Here is a 23,206-nt window from a genome sequence, read left to right as displayed (position 1 = left end):
TCTAACATAGCTAATAAGAAATACTTTCATAATATTGTACTTCCGGCCCTGTCAGGCTAACGCTTATGAGCCTTAACAAAAATATATATTTTTGAAAAAAAACTAATTCCTTCACCGCTGTCAGTTCTTCATCGCTGAAGCTTATGCTGTGTTTCATTTTCATTTCGAGCAGTGATTTCTGAACTGAAGTTCGTAAAATCTACGCAACACTGCTAGTTCTGTTTTTTCGACTTTGTCTTGATTCTCGAGTGATATTCTGAAGCGGCATAAAGACCAATGTTGTCTATGGTGTAAAAATGAAAGTTATCGAAATTACCGGTTTTTTATTGTAAAATTACCGGTAAATCGGTAATGAAAAATGACCCGGTATTACTGGGGAAACCGGTTAACATTCCCTACACACGATTCGCTTTATTGTTGTCGTTCACAGATTGTTTCAGACACGGATAATATCGAAGATGCAAACTCGCTATTAAAAACTTATGTTTTAGATTGCATTGATATATAATGGGCTCTTATAATATTCTGCCAAATTAAATAAACAAAAGAAAACAGACGAATAATCAATTAGTGTTTCTGCATGGAAAACTAAAGTTAACTCGTGTTAATGTTGAAAAATCCTTCTATTTTTTTAAACAGTTCACTATTGAAAATAGACAGGAATTGTTATTGACGAATCCGGATTCGATCTGCCACTACAACTCTTATGACCGGTTTAAAGTTCAATTCAGTTCATATAACAAACGTTTTTTCCAGGCCACTATTTAGAGTATCTATGTTACAGATACAAAATTCAGTTGTTGTTCCCAATAATCAAAGCCCTACCTCAAGTTTCCGTCCGTGACTCTAGACACAGTACTTTTTTGACTCTACGCACTTATACTTTTCTAAATCTTATTCTCAAATGACGAACTGTTTGATGAGTTCTTCGAATTGTACAGTGCTTCTCTGATTGATTTTTTACAGTGACCTTCATGGATTCTGTAAATCTGGCATTGGCTGTACTTTTTATTGCAGATTGGGTTATGTATGAGATAGAAATCGATCCAGATTTTCATCGTTCCTTTGTTCCTTCGTTAACGGAGACTTTAAATCTTTTGATTAATTCGTCTTTGAACACTATTGGGTTATTTTTTGGGGCTATGTTCAATCCAAGGTTTACGCTAACAAATCAGCAACTCTTGATGCACTTTTCTTTCGGCGATGCACCGATTCATAAAAATCGCAAATACTAACCAAACTCTAATAAAACATTAGCTAAAAGAAGAAAGAAAAAGAGATAATTAAAATTCTCAATAACTGTTGGCAACACTGGGAGCCGATTTAATGCTTCAGTGCTGAGCTCTTATTAACAACCACAAAATCTGGGGAAGGGCAACGCCGGTGCTACGAACTTTGGAGGTAGGAAAGAGACGTCGTTCTTCTCCTGAACCGCCATCAACCGCCACACCCCTTCCGAATGTTCGAGTCGAAATGTATGCCGATCATTCCCGGGGACGGGGGAGAGTGTGAGTGAGAGGATAGTGTTTCCACCGCTAGCAGAATGCAAAGCGTACTTTCTCGTACCCGAATATATCCTTGAGGAGAAAGAGCGAGAAAAAGAGTGTGCGCGCATCCGCCGGGGAGTGAAATGGCGGGAGATTTTTGAATACGCGGAAGTGGTGAACGGTTTTCGTCAGTTTTTGCCAATGAATCCTTCTTTGCGGCAATCTGGAGAAAAGGTTGCCACGTTTCCTTGTTCGCCATGGTTGGGGAGCACACGGTCCGCATTATGGCTGGAAATATCAGAATCTGTTGCAAACACTTTCCTATCTCTTCCACTAGCTTTATATTCTACTATGGAGCCCATAGATTTTCCCAGCCATGTAGACGATTTTCTCTTTGGCTTCTGGATACACATCGATTTTAGTAAACTATAAAAGTAACAATTTATTATAATTGATGTTCTGTAACCTCCTGTAATCACATGCAAGTTATTTCCCACAAACATTTATGAAAACCTATAATTTTGAACGAAAACTGAAAAACCTGCGATTTTATTCTCACTTAATTTCAAATGGTGTTTGAATTTTGAGACCACATTAATGTTGGGCATGAGATTGTTTAACTGCCTGAAGATCAAGATACGCTTTTCAGTACATTCAATTATATACAATATATGCTCACTTGGCCGAGTGGTTAGCGTCATAACTAACATGCCGGGTGTTCGAGTTCGATTCCCGTTCTGGTCGGGGGAATTTTTCGTCAAAGAAATTTCCTCCGACTTGCACTGTGATCACGCGTATTCTAGAGCTTGCCACTCAGAATGCATTCAAGGCGTGTTATTTGGCATAGAAATCTCAACTAAGTACTAATAAAAATGACGCAAGTAATACTACGTTGAGACGGCGAAGTTCCTCTAGGAACGTTAGTGCCATTGAAGAAGAGGAAGAATTATATACAATTCTGGACTCGATTATATACAGTTTGGAAAAAAATATTTTTGTTTTCTATTAAAAATTTGGTTCATTTCTAGAAAAATTGAAATATTTCGACGTTAATGTGAAATTTAATTCGCTATTATAAGTACAGTGGAGTAAAAATCATGATTTTTGATGATTGCATTGTCACCAGGAATTGTTTATAACGATTTGCAGCGAAATGGAGAAAGAAAAAAGTAGGGTGTTGTAGAACGGTTAGAGAGCTTTAATTTGGTTGATATATACAATCAAGTTTATTATGCATTTATGAGATAAAATTAATGATAACATCTTCAACACCACTATCTTTTAAGTTTTTCACTTCCAAAATGCTATTTAAACCCACTAATTTAGATGTTTCTCAATTATATCCTGTACTACATTTTCTCACCTTTCAAATGGAAGCATAATATGTCACCCTTCTAAACTCGAGTACACCGCGAATAATCGGTTTTCCACGTTACTAACCATAGATGTAAGAAACTTGTTTATATATATATATATATATATATATATATATATATATATATATATATATAGTTTTAAAATTATGTTTAAGAATTCGGCTCCTTTAAACTCATGTAACTGAGCTTGTAAAAATAAACGAATTAATAAAAAAATGGAAGCAGCAGAATTGTCCTACGTAGCGTACTTTTCAACTAGAGCCAGTTTAAGGCAAACAGGGCCCGGAACAGTAAATAAGTTCAATAACTATGTCATTGTTGAAATTCGACTATATGCGTAGAATGATTTTTTTCGTCAAATATGGTCGTCTATTACTTACTGAGAGATTATTTTTATCATCTGAGAAGGGTATTTTCTGACTTAAAGGGGATGAATCAAAAATTAAATCCTTTTTTTTTAATTTCAAAAAAAAAAAAATTTCCACTCATTCGGCGCGCTATTAACTACAGATAATCGAAAGCAGTATTATTGAAATATTCAATTCTTTTATAGACCGTAAGCTAAAAATAATAAATTATGGGGTCTCCCCTTCGCAAAATGGCAAACCGATTGCCAAATATCTTCTAGTTTATCCTTCCGATTGAATGGAAGCTTAGATGATTTCGTCAACAATATGCTGACAACTTTGATTCACAATTCCGAATATAAACTGTAGCACATAGACCATCCTCAGGTAAATTTATTGTAATAAAAGTTATATAATTTCAAAACCCCGTTTTTATATGCCTGTCAAACTTATTCATATCATAAATACTGGACAAAAATGGACAAACAATTTCCAGGTCTCCAATGGAAATATAGTCGAAAAGTTGAAGCATCAACTTCAACAGAAACAACCGCTCAAAAAATATAAAGTCACAAGTAGGCTAGAAATATTGTGGCGCGGGAAAAACATTACGAGTTTAACCCTATTGCGGTCGTTTGTCTGCTCACAGCCACCACACAAGGAATCATACTTAATGCTTTATTCAACGATGTAATAGTTTGCATTATTTCTAGAAGAATTTAAATGTATAGTGAACTTTTTTACGAATGTATACGGAGGTTCTATGAATTATATGTAACGGTACTCGGTGTTGACAAAATTAATTAACAAGGAAAGATAAGAGGATCTGTTAATTAATTCCGCCCGCAAAGGATCAAATGCCTCACAGAAAAAGCATAATTCATATTATAAATTATTTTTTTCTTTTTCGTTTTACGATATTTATTCTGAGGTCAATGTGATGGAGGCTAAGTCTCCATTAATCGAGAATAACGATGACGCGATTCGCGATGAGCGATTTTGTCCATACGGACAATGTTCTACCATCTATTCTTATTCATAGCGAATGATTTAGCTGCTAAAAATTTCACCTCAGAGGAAGCTTCTGCAAATCGATTGTTTAATTTTTTTTCTTCTATAAAGACAGGAGTGAAGAATGGTATTAAAGAATTATGCTCGAATAGGTAACAAGTTATCAAATAAAACAACTCATATTTGTCTTAAATCGGATCAGTATAACTATGCTGAATGAAGCGTTGAATTCCATACCAAAACAATAGATTTCCCATCAATATGAATCCAGTGAGTAAATGCAAGATGTGTAACAACTTTGATTGTCCTAATAAAGAGTGATCTGACAGCGCTTGTATAGGTTCAAATATGGTTTTAAACACTCATAAGTAAATGGCAGTTTAATTTCCGCTTCATACACGTAGATCCATGATTTGTCAACTGTAATTTTCTTTACACGTCTTTTGAAGCACCGCTATTGTATTTTTCAAAAGTTTGTTTCCAGCTATCGGCCCGAAAATCTACTTGAGATTTTTCAGATTACGTGATTTCCAACGCGAAATAACCTTTTTAAAGCTACATGATTATGATCATGTGTTAATCATATAACAGAGTATAACAGCAATGTTGGCCAAGAAGTCCAAAGAAGAAAAAAAATACCAAAGTGTCTCGCAGTAGCAAAGATTCAGGCTTCATTGCCAAAAAATAGAAACACCGATGTGCTACTGTTTCGATAATCGTAAATCGTAATAAATCATTACACAATTTTTTTTCTATATTTAGTTGAAAAAAACCTAACTTTTTCCACAAGCTTCAGATAACTATGATACACTTGCTACTGATGCTCACATTTTGAAAACTGGGAGTGGGTTCTGTTTGTGATAGAATCGCAAGGTGGATTTAGGACTAACGTTGGCTTAGTAATCAATAAGTAACAAGAATATAACTCTTAAACAGTGATGGCATTTTCAATGAAATGATACACCCGCGCGAGTTTCATGTCTGATACAATCATGGAGGTTACAATCATCAGTCACTAAATGCGCTTTTCTCTTTCACCGGGGTATACATATAGAGTCAGTGTGCGCTTGTTGGGAGAAATCTTGGTGCGAGTGAGTTACACTCTTTTACACTCTCTTTACTGTTGGGAGCTCGAGTGTGCGAAAACCTGTGTCCAGCACTGAAGTGCGCTGATCCGCACTCTGCAAACTGAGGAGTACACTAAACAGTAACCTGAAGAGGGTAATCTCATTCGGCATATAATCCACACGCATGTTTCATCTCATTTTTCATTTTTTCCTTCATGTTCTGTGTTTAGGTTTTCGTTTTACTTCGGCATATTCCGGTTAGACGTAGTTCTACCTCAAAAAAAAATCAGTGTATACATATCATGAATCTTTATAACGTTGTTATAAACATAGTAAACTTACATCAAATATGTTTTCAAACGAGTATGTTTTGAGACTTTCTAACAGGACAAGATTATACGGTTTTTTCTAAACCGATTAAGTGAAAAATCATGGTAGCGAGCAATCCTTGTTTCTTTTGGTCGCCAGATCGAATTTAGAAAATGACCGAGAAAGACAGCCCGGTGAGAGATGTGTTGGCTCGGTTAGACTTTGATTACATGTCCCATATATATGTTTTCCTTGAAGCCATCGATCTTCGTGTGTGATTGTCCCTATATCCTTATACCCTACTTTCCTTCCTTTGCGGGTAATTCGTCCCCTTGCTTAAACAGTAGAATAAGTTGAAACGTAAATAGAGATACAAATAGATTTAAGAATTAAGTGTTCATCAACATTGTTACGATTTCCTTATATCCCATCCTTCTCCTAAAAATGTGTCACCCTTCTAAACTCGAGTACACCGCGAGTAATCGGTTTCCCACCTTACTAACCATAGATGTAAGAAAATTGTTTATATATATATATATATATATATATATATATATATATATATATATATATATATATAGTTTTAAAATTATATTTAAGTATTCGGTTCCTTTAAACTTAAGTAACTGAGCCTGTAAAAATAAACGAATCAATAAAAAAAATAAAAAATCCTTGTTTCTGTTGCCAATGAGATGCCCACAGAAATTGGTCGAAATTGTATTCGATTTTATCCACAATATTGACTGGAAAAAATTTGCTAATACATTATCAGAGTGCATCAATTCGACACCTGAACTCCCTCCTCTCGAAGAATATGATTTATTTGCCAGCTCGATTTACAGCACTGTCATTTTCGCCGATGTTCTGGTGCCCCTTGGTGGGACAAAGAATGCTTGGATGCTTATTTCGATAAATAATCAGTTTTCAAAAATTTTCGCAAAAATGGCTCAATGGAAAACTTTGACAAGTATGAATTTTAGGAGACCAATTTAAAAAATCTCAAAACCGAATACACCAGCTTTGCACCAGAACTCATACGGAATAATTAACATGCTATTTTGTATCCTTAAGTTGTTGGAGAAAATAATCCTCCGACGTTTAGACGAATGGGTCGTGACGAAAAGCTTTTTATCAGATACGCAGTTCGGTGTCCGAAAGGGCAAAGGTACAAACGATTGTCTTGCATCACTTGCTTCGAAGATTCAGACGTTCTTTGGTAATAAAAAACCGATGGCTTCTGTTTTCCTAGACATTAAAGGCGTTTGACCCACTATCTATAATAATTTTATCCGACAAACCAAGGATTTTCATCATTTTTAAACAATTTTTTGTTTATTCTGCTATCCGAAAAGTACATGCACTTTTGTCATGGGAATTGCGTCATTTCTAGAACTAGCTACATGAGTGTCCCTTAAGGCTCTTGCTTAAGGCAGTATTCTAGTCTAGAAATTTGAAATAAATCAATTTTTTTCTTCATATTTCTGTAGTTTTGGCATTCAAGAATAAACCCTAGAAAAGACTTATCGAAAATTCTATTATTTACCGAGTCAGAGCCATTTTAGAGATGCGGTATCTAACCTGGTACAGCCAAACGAGTTTTTCTCGAAACTCAAACTGGCGTACACAATATCTCAAGTTCTACATAGCTGATTCATATCGAGTTTGTGCGAATATAATCTGAAGCTTCTCTCTATCGCATGAACCACTGAAATAGATATTTTTTTTTAAATCGGGAAACGTAAGAAAAAACGTTTTAAACCGCATTTTGTTTTACAAACGGCCGCTGTTTTGTCAAAAAAGATGTTTTTGACTTCTCCGAGGTTCATGTGATAGCGACATCTTTACTGATTCAGAATCTGTTCGATTTTTCTGTTTCAGCTAACCAGAAGGGCTGGAATCGTGTACGCCATGGCACAACTTTTTTTGAACCCCTTCAATTCATCAGCTTGTAACTATTCTTATTATGAATAATTTCACCGTTCAATTGTCGTTTTATTGTCAAAAGATAGATGAACAAATAATGATATAATGGATAGTAAACATAATTTTCGTTTTATTTTTAATGAGCTCGAAAACACGTTCGAAATTTGTGTCTCTTCACTAGAATACCTCTTAAGTCATCCTTTATATAACTTCTATATTAATGATATAGATAATAATCTTGCAGATGGACGTACATTGAGGCAACTGACAGATGATAGTGTTGTATCTATATCAGAGGCTAAAAATATTGATTTATAAAGATCGATGCAAATTTTCTTAAATAATCTATGTATATAGGCTTTGAAGCTAGGTATTGAATCCTCAACAGAGAAACAGAAATGTTTGTATTTTCTAGGAATCACCGCCCGAATTTCAGCCTCAATTGTTCAACAAAACCACCGTTCAATCCGCCAGTTTCAAATATCTTGGAGTCTGGTTTGATTCTAAATAAATTACGTATCTGAATAAAAAATGTCAACGAAGAACAATTTTTCTTGAACATGGAGGGGTGCTCATCCAGAAGACCTAATATGGCTGTACAAAACTACAATACTTTCGGTAATGGAGTATGGTTCGTTTTGTTCTCGTTCTGCTGCCAAATCCCACATCATTAAACTGGAAAGGATACAGTATCGTTGCTTGCGTTTAGCTTTAGGATGTATGCAATCAACACACAACAGTCCTTGGCAGGTTCAATCAAGTGCAATCAAGGATGCATGTATTCCAAAAAAAAACATTCCAGAATTTAACGACAGTCAAATCCTGCAATATATTTTCGGTAGAATATGGGAACGTTAGATATGATAAAATGTTCTTTACTGACGGTTCATTCATAAACGGGTCCACTGGCATCGGCATCTTCAATGAAAATTCCAGTGCCTCTTTCAAACTCAAAGATCCTTGTTCCGTGTATGTCGCTGAACTGGGTGCGATATACTACGCACTAGGGATCATTGAAACATTGCCCATCGACCATTATTTTATTTTTTCAGACAGTCTCAGCTCAATAGAGGCAATCCGCTCAATGAAAGTTGATAAACGCTCATCTTATTTCCTAACAAGAATAAGACATCTATTGAGTGTTTTGGTCGAAAAATTATTCAAGATTACCTTAGCATGGGTTCCCTATCATTGCTCGATTCCGGGGAATGAGGAAGCGGACTCGCTAGCTAAGGTGGGCGCTTCAGAAGGCACACTTTTTGAAAGGCAAATTGCTTATGACGAATTTTTTCACATTCCTCGTCAGGACACACTCGTTAGTTGGCAGCGCATGTGGAGTGAAGATGAGTTCGGTCGCTGGTTAACAACGATTATCCCTAAGGTTTCGACGAAAGCTTGGTTTAAGGGATTGAATGTAGGTCGTGATTTCATTCGCGTGATATCTCGGCTTATGTCCAATCACTACAACCTAAACGCGCATCTCTATCGCATTGGGCTCGCAGCAAACAATCTTTGTGATTGTGGCGATGGCTACCACGACATCGAGCATGTTGTCTGGTCGTGTATCCGGTTCCATGCTGCTCGCTCTCAGCTCTCTAGAGCACTGAGAGCAAAAGGCAGACAATCGGATATCCCCGTCCGGGATATCTTAGGTAGCCGTGATCCTGATCTTCTGCTTCATCTATACCTGTTCCTCAGAAACGCCGATGTCAACGTTTAATGATGTTTCCTTCGTTGTGTCCCTGTTTCATATCCCTCCTATCCGATCTATAAACTTTTACTTAGTCGCGGCAATACATACACACACTCTTTACAGATACACGGGCCAAAGGTTGTGCAGTCCACTGAACATTCAACAAGAGCCAAAGGTTGTACCGCTCATGACAACTCTACACGAGCTGATGATTGCGCCGGCTAGTGACCATTCTATCCTGGATTCCTCGAGTCGAGAAGACGCACCACGCTAGATATGGGGTACAGACTATGGGGCGTTGCTGATTAATGGCCAGCTGCATCCCAAAAGGAAGTATCCCGTGTCGGGCACACGTACAGTGCATTGGAGACAGCAACATCACAATTACTAAAACACTTGTAATACTAACCTCGAGCCAACCGCGAGTAATCGGTTACATATTACTAACATAGTTATAAGGCAAACATTGTCGAAATATTGAACTCCCGGCCCCGTCAGGTTGACGCCATATGAGCCTTAATAAAAATATATATTTTGGATAAAAAAAAAATCCTGCAATTTCTTCTGGAATTTTTTACCATTGCACAATGGCCCAGGAGAAGCATTTAAGTGGAAATTAGCATTTAGAGCTCGACTGTTGTTCTCTAGACAAAAACTGTCTTCGACAAAGTTGGTGATTTAGATACCAATCGAACCGGATATTCTCTAACATTTGTTTGATATGCTAGACATTACAATCCCATAATTCCTAAATGGTTTAAATTAATGAAAACTGAAAGCATTCTCATTTTGCCATACGTTTGTTCTGCCGATTTGCGTGCTAACCCTACCCGTAACATCAATAACGAGTAACTAATTCATTCGTTCCTCCCCTTTTTCAACTTATTTGGTATAAATGAGCCATCCACGATTTGAACCCATCACTTCTCGTTTGGTGGTCATCGGAGCATCATCGTTGTTGGCGAGCATCTTGCGCGTATGGATTCTTTCCCTGTCGGGAAGAAAAGGGGGAGTATGAAGTAGATTTTCTTTTCACTGATGGAATGGAATGAAACCACAGTTGCGAGCGGTAAAACAAGTACAACACAACGAGCGGACATCCCTCATACCTAATGTTGATTTCACATAAACACACACACACATCTCGATACAAGAATGGAATATATTGCGAAACGGCATTGCGATTTCATTCGCATTCACTACACACCCTCGAAGCAGAGGAAGCCCTCCGCATCAAAGTGTATTTCGATAAAGAAGGTGGCAGCAGCATATGGGAAATTTTGGTGTTAGTGCGGATATGGAAGAGTATCCAGAATTTTTTAATACGGACATACACTGCATTTATTTAAATACAACATATCTTTCATGGAAGTATGCTTTCAAATCCTAGTAGGAGAATCTTATTGCTGCATGTTCTGGAGCTCGATCTCACCTAAAGTGGAATATAGGAGCAATGATGTTTATAGTTTGTGATCGATATCTGAGTGGGAAGGAGAAAGTCTGGTGCGAGTTGACGAGTTGACCAAAGAACCGAAAAGCACTGAAAGCTTTCGACGATTTTCTTCATTGTTCAAATTTCAAATGAATATTTTTGCTACTGAAAAGTAAAAATAACAGAATAACTAAAAAAAATATATCTCGATGCATTCTAAAATAATATCCGAAGTGAAAAATTAGCGGATTGAATAATATAATTCCGTGGTACTACGTCGAAAATGCGGTCGTGTCTTATATACAACCCCTTACCATTTTTGCTCTAACTTTTATACTTCAAATTCTACATACAAACTGTCTTCAAAATACTTTTAGAGCTTACTAATACAAACATTGTGCGATGCAGAATTTGTCAATATCTTAATTCTACCTAAAGTTGTTGATGATTTTTACCCAAAAACTCATGATTACAATTTTAATTTACTTAAATACAAAAAATAACATATCTTTGAAAGTCACATATTATTCACTCTATAAATTTGTTCTTTCAAACTCCGTCAACAAATATTTTTCATGTTTGCCCCAGAAAGAATGACAAGCAATTAAAGAGAGCGTTTTTTATTTGGGAAGAAACATCAATAACTTTGAGTGAAGTTGAGATATTGACAATTTCTGCATCGCAAAATGTTTGTATTAGTATGTTCTAAAAGTCTTTCGAAGACAGTTTGTATGTGGAATTTGAAATATAAGAATTAGAGCAAAATAACAATTTTTTAGTGGTGACCCTAACGTAACTTAGAAAAAAGGCGCTATATCGATTATTTCCAGAGATACGAAAAAACTTTATTCTACAAAGATGTCTCAAATGACTGGGACTACAATATTGTTGAACTATGTTTACCTCTATCTATAAAGATAAGGAAGTTAGATTTTTTATTTCATGGAAAATTTTGGTCACCCTTTTTTTGACAACATGAAAATAAGCGCTCTATCATATGCAGCAACTTTCTTCTAGACAGTGTTTGTCTAGAGAATAACTGTCGAGCTCTAAATGCTAATTTCCACTTAATTGCATATCCTGGACAATTGTGCATTGTAAAAACGATCTGCTATCTCTCGCACGGAAATCCCAATGTTGAGAGAGTCTGTCCGAAGGCGTCGTGTCGATACTTAATGTGTCATAGGATGAAGGAGGGTGGCTGTAATCGTTACGTAACAAAATAAATGTTTGATTCCTAAATAAATTCACGCCCCTACATGCTTCAGCAGTTAGCTTCGATTCTGGGACCATATGAGGTTTGTTGTCTGACCCAAGATGATAAATCGCGTGCTGTAATGGGCTCAACAGCAGCCAGTAAGCAGGTACCGATTAATGCATCTTGAATATCGCGTTAGTCTATCGGATCATGATTTTGTCATGACTGCTAAACATAGGCTTATTCGTCTGTTATCGCAGGAGGAAAGATAAAGCTAGGATATCTTGGTCATGCTAGAGCAGTTGGTGGGCCAACGTACGTTGCAGTTCGTTCAGGAAGGTACTATTCTTCCGACGCATTTTCTCATGGGCTCGATTTTAAAAGGGTGTACGAGCTGCCTGAATTCGAGATTGTTCGGCAACAAGGAATAATCGAGCCAGTTCATAATTCATAGTTAATGTGAATGAAGGACCAGACGAGAACCCTCGCTATAAAAAGATCATAGATGTTATCGATTTATCATTTCAACCAATTGAATCTTGATGCTATATTCTTTGCTACAAAAGTTCCAGGGCGCAGTGCTTTTCACCGAGTTGAACGTCAGGCTCCTCTTTTCCGACAGTTAGCAGGTTCAATACTTTCCCATGGCCAATTATAATTTTCAAAAATCAGAATGAATGAAAATGAAAACTAGGAAGAAATCAGGAAAGCTCATATCGGGTTGTCCGGAAAGTTCGCGCTGATTTTTTGGTAAAACGACGACATCATTTTTTCATGTACAAGCTTTGTTCCACAATCTTTCACTATTTTTCACGCAGCTTAAAATTATATCCTCCAATAACATGTTAGCCTGTTAGCTTCGTCGAAAACTGTTAAATGAATTGTTATGCCATGTCCATGGAGTCAAAGTTTTTGCTCTTGAGAAAATATTGCAGGATCCTGGAACTGTAATAATCTGAAGGTGTTATATCCTATTAGTTTTGCTGGTGGGCTAACACCTCCCAGTCTGACTTCAAAATAATGTGTTGTGTTGTCAAAGGGACATGAAATTCGACGTTGCCCTGATGGAACACGACGCCTATCACATTGACAAGTTCTGAAAGTTTTTCCTGAATCACTGCTTTCAATTTGTTCAGTTGCGATCAGTACTTATGAGAATTTACCGTTGCTTGGTAGAAACTTATAATACAAAACGCTTTTCCAATATGACTTTCTTCGGATGAAGACCTGCTTCGGAGTTATCTACAGGTGGTTTATTTCGCTTTCCTCAAGTCTTTTGCTACTCAACATAGTTGTATCCATTTTCCATTTCCATCATCAGCCGTCACAATTTGCTTTGAGATGGCAATTTCGTGAGTCTCGGATGGAAATGTGATTCTTTATAGGGGTTTTTCGATCAAATTATGTAGAACCCGCACATCGTAACGATTTAGGTCACCAAGCTTTATAAAATTCTCATGAACGATGATTTTAGATATTTTTAAGTGAATCTGTTAAGAGTGTTCTAGTGTAAAGGCATAAATCGCGAAAAATATTAAACAAAAATTGTATTTGATAAAGATTTTATTCACAATAAATAAAATATTACAAAAGGTATAGGCAAATAGTTAAGTAAGAGTCAGAACTACGGGTTTTAACCATCCAAATTATTTCCAATCAAAATATAACAACTGCCTTCTTTACTGCCAAGCTTAACACTCCTATACTCGCGCATTGGTCTGTCAGACCGAGAAATCAATAATTCGTTCATTTCTCAGGAAATATCAACACTACGACTTTGCGATTCTCTCTAGCTTCGTTATTCGTCGTTCGTCATCGTTTAGCGTATCACATGTGTTGGTACGAAAGGGACGTGTGCCACTTTTTTAACACTTTCGGTCTGAATATTTATTGAATATATTGCATAAGATCATTAGTCCCTTTTGTAATTGGATTGAACGGATCCATATATTAACTATTCGTCGATATATTCGTCGTTAGATTCATACGTTCAAAAGCAAAATATAAATGTTTGACTTTCGTATAGTTATTCGCTAAATATAATGGTCATAAATATACACACTTGTGAAAGAATTTAACTTGTGGGGGAATTGTAAACAGTACACTATAAACTAATCGGTGGCTTATTGTAATTTTTAACAGTTATAGTTTCGAGGATATTTTTTTTTATAATGGACAATATCTACAAGAAACAAGAAAAATAAAAGGAAGTTCCTAGAAATGCTTCTATATAATCTTTTCATGCCCCATCTAAAAAAGGCATTAATTCTTAGTTTACCAAGAATACAGAGACAAAGAATATTATAAATATGCAAATTTTATATTCCAGAACCTTTATCATCTGGTAATTATATAGAATACGTTATATATTCTTCTCTTTGATAAAAAAAACCCGAAAAACACGCAACAACTGCATGAAATGCAAAAAATATGTTTGCATCGAGCATGCAGTTATGCTATGTTTCGATTCTTACTCCAATGAAACCACAATCGATTAATACATTTTATTTTATTTTATAGCTCTTTATACTTTCATGAATTATATTCTGTTGCTTACTTTTAATTAATAACAGTGAAAAATTCGAATTTCGTTATTTGTGTTGAAGTATCAAAAATTACTCTGTTTTGATGAGGCTGAATTAGATGACTATTAAAACATAAAGACGAAGAAAACATATTTTTTGGAATTTTTTCATTCAATCATACCCTCTTCTTCAAATAAATGCCGATAAAGCCTGAAAAATACACAATGGCAACATTACAGAGAAGTTTAATTTTCGGTCTGTGACACCGTGCGCGAGTATACGTGTTATGATTTTGCACGCGAGTACAGGAGGGTTAAATAAATGCCGACCCTGTATCTCCGATAACGCGAATCGCTTCGGAATAGGTAGATGATAAACGAATAAAATAGTGAACATTATAAAAGTGTAGACCGACGAGCTTTTTTATGGAGCCTATTATGACAGTTCTAATTTCTAACCAAGAAATCTTTGATATTGATTCCAACGTATCAATTACTGACAATTTTTATTTTGATAAAGTAAAAAAAACAAAAATCAGGCAACAATCAGGATCATTTCAGGAAAATCAAACAAAATTGAGTGTTTGTCAGGATATTACAAAATCAGGAAGGTTGGCATCTCTGATTATGACGGATCTCATTTGAATGAAAAGCTCAAAACAAGGGATCCGGACCTGTAAACGAAACATTATGAGTATGCATGGAAATCGTTAGCTGATGTGTGGAACAACCTAGTAACCGATGTGGATATGTTGAGACCGCCAACTCACAAATCGATGAAGCGGAATTAATAGGATATTTAGTCGAGTTTTTTGCTCTTCAGTATCTTTTGCAAGTAGTGAAATGTAACGACAGAAACTGCTGCATTGAAGCAAGGAGTAGTTACTTTTGTATAAATCAACATCAATTTATACCAGCTCATGTTCTTCTCAGCTAAACGCCAGATGGTTTGAAAGCAACATATGAGCATTAATTTCCCAAAATTCTATGAAATTCTATTAATTTGTTCGAACTTCTTTTCGAAGATTCTTCCGAAGCCACTGATTCATATGAGGAACTTCCGTATTCCGAACTTCCAATTGGTTACGACCTGAGTAGATGTCTGTTTTACGTTATGATGTCTTTTTTACGTTCATATTTTCATTACTTAATAAAAGCTAAAATATTATGAAAAATTTTCAAGTAACTTTGCACAGGTTATGTTAGCGTTATGCTATGTTTCAAGTTAGAGGAATAGCATAATAACTAGAAAAAAAGGAAAGATTGAAGATTCGATTGAAAAATAAATCGTCCTGTACTAATGATTAAGTATCGTTCATGACATCTTTGAATCGTATCATTTCTTATCTTTTACGAAACTTCTCAATCATCATACAACTCAAACTATAATCACAAACAATTCATTTATTTGAAGATACCGACAGACGTTCATAAATCGCATAAATTGTATTGTCTTAGTTAATATTATATAATGATGGTCCCACCTCATTCGTTTACGAGTATTCAGGTTTGGCTATCCCCAGCTTCATTCCAATTTTCACATTGGACCCTTCTAAATGAGGTTCATTACTCTTGGATATTAATTTTTGCATTTGCTCAATCTCAATTTTCTATGCCTGTCAACGCGCGCGATGTTCAAACTTTTGTAGACTATATTTTCGACAATATTTTCAAATTAACTAATAACTAAAAAAAAACTAAAAGTAAACTAAATACCATCATTATTTAAGTCAGACAAAAAAAAACAAAAACACATGCACAAACAAATACAAAAGTAAGAGTCTATCCGTCATCACTTCGTCAATTTACACAATTTACACAATAACACTGACTATCGAACAGCTCACAATTCCGAATCATTCTTTAAAAACTCCTTACAAATATTTCGTAATTATCTGATGTTTGTAGTTATTTTTGCTTCGAGGGGCAGTGTATTATACAATCGGTACCCTTTATTAAAAAATAAGTTTTGGGTGCAAGACATCCGGAACTTCATAGTTCTGAGGTCACTTGGTTGCCTAGTATTGTAGTGGTGTATATCTCTTCCATATGTTATAGTATTCTGTAAATAATTCGGTGTCATTCCATTCGTCATTTTAAATATAAACGTGAGCGTGCAATATTTTATTCTCTGACCGATTGACATCCATTGTAAGCATTCTAACATAAATCTCCATTTCATTAGCATTAGCAACAAATTCAGAGCCGTTTCACACGAATGGTGTTTCCTGAATCCAGATTGTTCATCAACCAAACTCCCGTTTCTAGTTATATGCTCCAAGAGCTGTTCTTTAACTACTATTTCTGGAATTTTCTCGTACATTGGTAACATGTTAACTGGTCTAGGATCTTCTGGCTTCGACGAATTATATGGCATTTTAGGAATAGGTATGACGATAGAATTTTTTCCAACTATGCGGACATTTGCCACGGAACAATGATTCATTTACTATGTAAAGAAGATGCTCCTTGATAATGCTTCCTTGGATTTCTTGTACACTTGACGTAAAATATTTATTTAGTTTTTTCTGCTGTTTCGGTGTCATTGACCGTAACATTTTCAAAAACAAAGTCTATGTCATTACTGCCGCCCGGATTCCATAAATTTTAAATTTTTTCCACAGCTTCTTTGTATCATGTTGAATTGAACTAATTTCATTTTGGACGAATTTATTTTTCAAATTCTTTAATTCACGCACATAAATATTTCTCCATATCTTGTACGTGTTGTCCAATGTCAGACAAAGTGCTTCTTCTAGATTTTTGGCAGCCTAATGAAGAGAGGTTTGTTCTCCAATGGTAATTAGTTTGTTCCGTTAAATAGATTGTAATGTGCTTCTCGAATAGTTACTCCAACATTTATGCGTTTTTTTCTGTTCTATCACAGAAACATCTACGTCGAAATGATCTAGAACCATACCAATTGTTTCATGATTAGAAATTTTGCTGTCAATAATAATCTCGTTAACCCCATTGTTAAAATTTGTAAAAAATAGAATAATGGTAGTAGAAGTAGTTATTGTAACTACGGTGTGATCAGTAACTCTTTGTTTGAATTCAACGGCTTGGGTGATTGCTTTCAACTATGGTCTATCCAATGAATGTTAAAATCGCCAGTCATTACAATTTGTTTTTCTTCATGCAACAGAATTTGTTGTAACCATACATCTCCTAAAAATACTAGACATCTACATAGACATAGACTCCAGACATCTCAGAGCCATGAACTTCTACAGCTAGAAACCAATTATCTCCATATATATCATTAGATGTTGTTTAAAACTCAACGAGTTCGAAATGTACATAGATACTCCTCCAGTATGCGCAAATATGGACAAGCAATTCAACATTGTATATTCAACCACCTTAAATCCGTTTAGATCAGATATTTCCGTTAAATGTGTTTCAACCATAACTAGTATTTTCAGTTTTCTGTTAAATAATAGCAACTCAACTTCATCGAAATGTGTAGTAAACCTGCAACATTCAGATAGGGTAAATCATAAGTATGATACTCTGGTTTCTTGGATGGTTAGAAAGAGTAATCTTCTAATTCCTTTTTCCTATCCTATTTGCGGAGGAATATACTGCCATAATCTTGCAGAGTGACGCAAGCGACAGAGGGAAGAATTTTCAGTACGAGACTTTTCGCAAAACTGCATGTATAATCAGCATACGCGTAAATTACGAAAATTTGATCTGTACAAATTGTGTACAATTGATGAAAAAACATTACCATCGGATTGATTTTTGAAAAAAATGCAATTTTATTTAAGCTATGTTACCAACGCCAGTTTGTTGTGGAAACAGCAAATTTTAATCGCTCTTTCCACAACCGATTGGCGCTCATCCATCGAAGTGTACGAGAATCTGTTTTCAATTCTTTTCTTCAAAATGCCGCCGTTGAGCGGAGCATGAGAAAGCATAAGGGAGCAAAGTTCTACACATTTTCCGACAGCACCGATTTTTCCCAATCCAAAATGCAATTGGATACATCCTTGTTAAATAAGATAATGCCGTCCGAAATTATCCGGTGTAAAGCAAAAACAGTTTACACGAGGATGTTTTGAGTTTTGTTCTAAGATGCGTTTGGATGGAGAATTTAGAAGAGTGCAGCTGTTCACCAACTCCGACAAATACCATTCAATCAACACATTGAGCAGGTGAGGTAAGTAAATATCGTCAAGAAGTTTTGTCCCTTGATTCCTGAAGATAAAGGACACTATGGGGAAATGTTTGTAATCAACAATTAAATTGATGAGTTTTAACTATTTAGTTACAATCGTTATGTGCAATATGTGAGAACAACAATACACTTTAATCTAGGATTTTTTTTTTCTTTCAGGATGTGTTTGATTTTATGAATTGAAATATATGGCGAGATTTTTAAACAGAGCTACTAAGTACATGATTTGAAGTTCTAAAACAAAATTGCTCTGTAGCACTGCACGGGGATCGACTATTTTTGATTAAAATATTTGGCATGACGAGCTTTTCGGAAAAGTGTTTTTTTACAAGAAATACTAATGCTAATTATGCTAGAAGACCATTACGGAACATGTTGAAATGTGAAATTTGCTGTCCCTGCTCGTTCATTCTATGCTACAGAACAGATCAAAATTCACATCGCATCACAATCAAATTACGTTACATCATAAGGGAAATGGCGCTTGCGCCACATCACAGTGAAAATAGCGCTTACGCCATTCCGTTTTCAAGCTTTTACGGGGTCATTTTTTCACATTTCTGTGAAACTTTGCAGTCGTTTGAAAGGATTTGGTATTCTCTATCGATCTATAACATAAAAAGTAAAATGTCAATTTGAACGCTTGCGTCACTTTGCGAGATCACGACAGTATAGGACAGTTAACACTCCATGCAAAATGCTTTATATGTTAATAATAATGTTAACTCTTCGCTCGTTTTTTTTTATTTTTGTACAATTTGAACATGATTATTTCCGCATTTTGGACATACGCTGAGTTTCGCTTTGCAATTTACAATCTACCATATTCTAAGAATTACAGTAACAGAACTAATACAAAATTAGATTACTATTATAAATCTGGAAATTTTCTGAAAAAATCTGTAAAATCAGGGAATATCAAGGATTTATTTTCGCTTTTTGAGTTGACACCCTGTCATAGGTGAAAACTCGAATTAATCCAGAATATTTCCTATGAATAATATGATGGCTGACGATGTAAAAGTACCAGGATGGTATTTTCTGTAGTCTGTCTGCCACACCCCGTCGCATACGAGTATCCCGCAACTTTATTCTGTTATTGATTGGGTTGTGTTGCATAAATCGTTATTGCTTCATACAATTTTTTCAACTGTTATTACAAAATCGATGGTATTTATTACACCTTCAAAACCAGTATTCAGTCGACTCCAATGAGTCATGGAAAGCATTTATTCCGGCAGACACGATATACTTATAAATAGTCCCGCACCGCTGGAGCAGAGTTCGAACGAACAAAATGAATGAAACACCATTTGCTGTGTCACATGGCGACAAAAAATTTATTGAATGTAAAATACTTTCCAGCAAGCCGCAATCATCTTCAGCGCAGTAGTTCGTGCTCTCCACACCGCGAGTCTCTACACCGATGTGCACGTATGTACTATTTTAGTATACAGGAACAACGGCACCACCACAATTGCCGAAGTGGACCCACCCGTAGCCGCGGGGCCATGAGACAGAGAGAAATCGCCATAGAACCATGAGGAAGTAGTGATCCAACACACAACACTAGCGGAAAATATAGTGGCAAATGTGTATATGATTCATGCGCAATTTCAACTTACTATACATTTACTATTATGGCATCGGTGCAAATTGTGACAAAGAAATTGAAATAAATGGCACTGGTTTTGCACAAATTTTCAAATACGGACTCTGTACTTTTTGCCTTTTTTTTCTCGGTATTTGAAATTAATGAATGGTAATAAAAAATCGTGAAAAATATATAGTACAGCTGATTTCAAAACTAAATTTATAAAAATGCTTACGTTTCGAATATCACCGCTAATGGAGCTAAAAATAAACAACTTGAGACAAAATCTAGAAAAAACTATGATCCTCCCGATTGCAGTGAATGTCTTCAGCCGCCGCTAAGGTCCAATTTTCCAACAGTGGAGTCCTCTTTTCGATCGCCGTAACTCAAAAATCCACGCCTAAAATATCGTCGCAAATGTTTTCCACTTTTTTTCCACCGCCACATCTGAGCACAAGGAATTCGCAAACGATTCTTCGTGCCATTCACTAGTTCTGAGGGGCACTTTTCACACTTCATGATGTTCTATTAAAAACGATGTTAGCAGGGCCCAGTAGCAAATCACGCGTTCCGCGGAATTATTCGTTGTCAGTCGTCGTTTGTTGTTTTTCTTAGCACAACTCGCGATAATGCCGGGAAGAAGATTTGAACCCAAGGAACACGATGTGAAGAATTTACCGTTCAAGCTGATACGCGAGAGGAAAAATGAACCTATTATTGTCACTTGCTTAGTGGTGTGCCTGGAGTAAAGCAATGCCTTCGTTTTTCTTCCGTTGGGTTTTCCTCCTAAAACGTTGCACATTGCACAATTTTTCACACTTTGAGACATTTCTTCTCGCTGACTGGCTCCTTCACCGATACACGACTTGTACCCGCACGGTCGAACAACGGTTTTGAAAAAACAACGACCAAGTTTGCATTGCACATTCAATTTCTTCCGATCTTGAACCTCCACAAAACCAGTGCACAGTGCGCTTGCTGCACTTCCAAGTTGCATTCTCTGAGTAGAGTTATTCACGGGACGGTGTCTCACTCTCTCTCTCTCTCCAGCCATTTCAATCTCTCGCTCTGTCCCGTGAGTTGAAATTCGATTAAAAGTGGGAGACCAGGATCTGCCACCTCTGGGGTAATCGCATCCACCCCTCACACCCACCCCAACCTATGAGAAACTAGCTACACGGAAGATGCACAGCAGTCCCTGAATATTATTAGCCTTTTACGGACCACCACCTAGTCTTCGGGAAGCTAGGAATTGCCCAAGGAGCCACCACACAAAGCACAACGACGGCGACGACGGCTCAGAGAAAACTATGGACGCAACAAAAAACGTATAATAAAATGCACCGCGATGCATTATGTTTGGGATTTTTTTTTTGCAATCTTTCCATCTCGTTTCCGCGTGGCAAAAACATGCAATTTACTCTTTCTCGCTGCCGACGCATTGCTGCAGTGTGTCGTCCTGCTGGTCGTTGGTTGTCTGTGTCTCCGGTTTTCAGCGGCGCGCGCCCCGTCTTCGGACAGTCCGGTGGTGGCGGCAGCAGCAGCAGCGGTAGCGTAGTAATACAGCAGATAGCCGAACTGACCCCGCAGCAAACCTTCGCACACAGTTGCATCAAGTAGTATTGCAAAAGTGCATCTCGCGCCAGACATGCTACGCGAACAATTCCAATACGGTGTATAGGTGAGCGCAATGCAACGGTGGAAGTGGCCTTTCCAGTTCAGGCCGATTAAGACGGTCGATATCGGACGATGTGCAGCGTAGGACCATTGGCTTTCCTGCGTGCGGCGGCCAGTCTCACACTCCACCCGCCCCAATCTGATTCCACCCGTGTTGTCCCTGATTCCAAGCATTTTGCTTCGACACTCGCATGCATCCCGGTTGTATGTGTGTGGCCATGCGTGTGCGAAAGAGATAGCATACGGGAAGGGTTGTGTGATAGGGGTGATCGTAATATTTTTTCAATGCTACATGCAATTCATTTTATGATTATAATACTTACCTTTTTGACGTAGGACTTTGGCTACAGGTTGGTTTAGGGAAGTGGTGGTCATCCTGCGACCCTCCACCGTTGTTTATGCGGCCCGCAGCCTAATTTGAATAGAAAAATCATATGAGCGAAATACGCCGACGACTTTAAGATTTATTTGGCTATCAGAACTCTTGAGGATTGTAGTCGACTACAGAGCTTGCTTGACCAGTTCGTCAGTTGGTGCCACTTGAATAAACTAACCATAGGCATCGCCAAGTGTGTGATCATGAGCTTTCACCGAAAAAAACAGCCAATTATATTCAACTACACAATCGACGATTTGATTTTAGAGAGTCAGTCAGGTTCACGACTTGGGCGTTGTTCTCGATCATAAGCTCACTTTCGATGCACACCGATCTGCATTGATCACTAAGGCTAATCGTCAGCTTGGATTCATATCGAGAATCTCTAGGGACTTCACTGATCCCTATTGCCTGAAATCGCTGTACTGTTCTCTTGTTCGGCCGATTCTCGAGACTGCATCGGTAGTATGGATCCCTTACCAGCATATGTGGAGCATCAAGATTGAGCGGATTCAAAAATGTTTTATTCGAAGAGCGCTGAGGCATCTGCCATGGCGTGATCCCCGGAACCTGCCGCTATATGTAGCTAGATGTCGCTTGCTGAATCTGGATACACTTGAGAGACGAAGGCGTATTCAACAAGCTACTTTCATTGTCAAGCTTCTTTGTGGGTAAATTGATGCGCCACACCTGCTCGAGTTGGTGAACTTTCGTGCTCCCAGCAGAATTCTACGATTCTCGTATTTGCTGCAACCGCTTCAACATCGATCATCGTTTGGGCAACATGAGCCGATCTCGAGAATGTTCCGTACATTCTCGTCATTAGAGCAGTTTTTTGTTTTTGGAGAACCATCACTACGCTTCAAAAACAGAATTGTGAAATCCGATGTGTTCAATGTTGTGTTTTAATGTTTTAGTTTTAAGTTTTAATTCATTAAGACTATATCAGATGAGTTTTTATCCAAACAATAAACAATAAACAACAATTAAGAATATAGTTGAAAAT

The 23,206-nt window shown here is 36.9% G+C and overlaps 1 long non-coding RNA gene across 1 annotated transcript in view; it reads right to left on the bottom strand.

The window, feature by feature from the left end:
* LOC129779472 (uncharacterized) overlaps positions 1-21,528 on the bottom strand; it is a 146,402-nt gene extending 124,874 nt beyond the window's left edge. Inside the window, exon 1 of the long non-coding RNA XR_008743672.1 lies at positions 20,383-21,528. This is a non-coding gene — a long non-coding RNA (uncharacterized LOC129779472). The remainder of the gene's footprint in view (positions 1-20,382) is intronic.
* Positions 21,529-23,206: the final 1,678 nt, after the last annotated feature.

Source organism: Toxorhynchites rutilus, chromosome 3 (genome assembly GCF_029784135.1).
Source record: "Toxorhynchites rutilus septentrionalis strain SRP chromosome 3, ASM2978413v1, whole genome shotgun sequence".
Lineage (NCBI taxonomy): Eukaryota > Metazoa > Arthropoda > Insecta > Diptera > Culicidae > Toxorhynchites > Toxorhynchites rutilus.
This window is presented reverse-complemented; position numbering and strand designations above follow the sequence as displayed.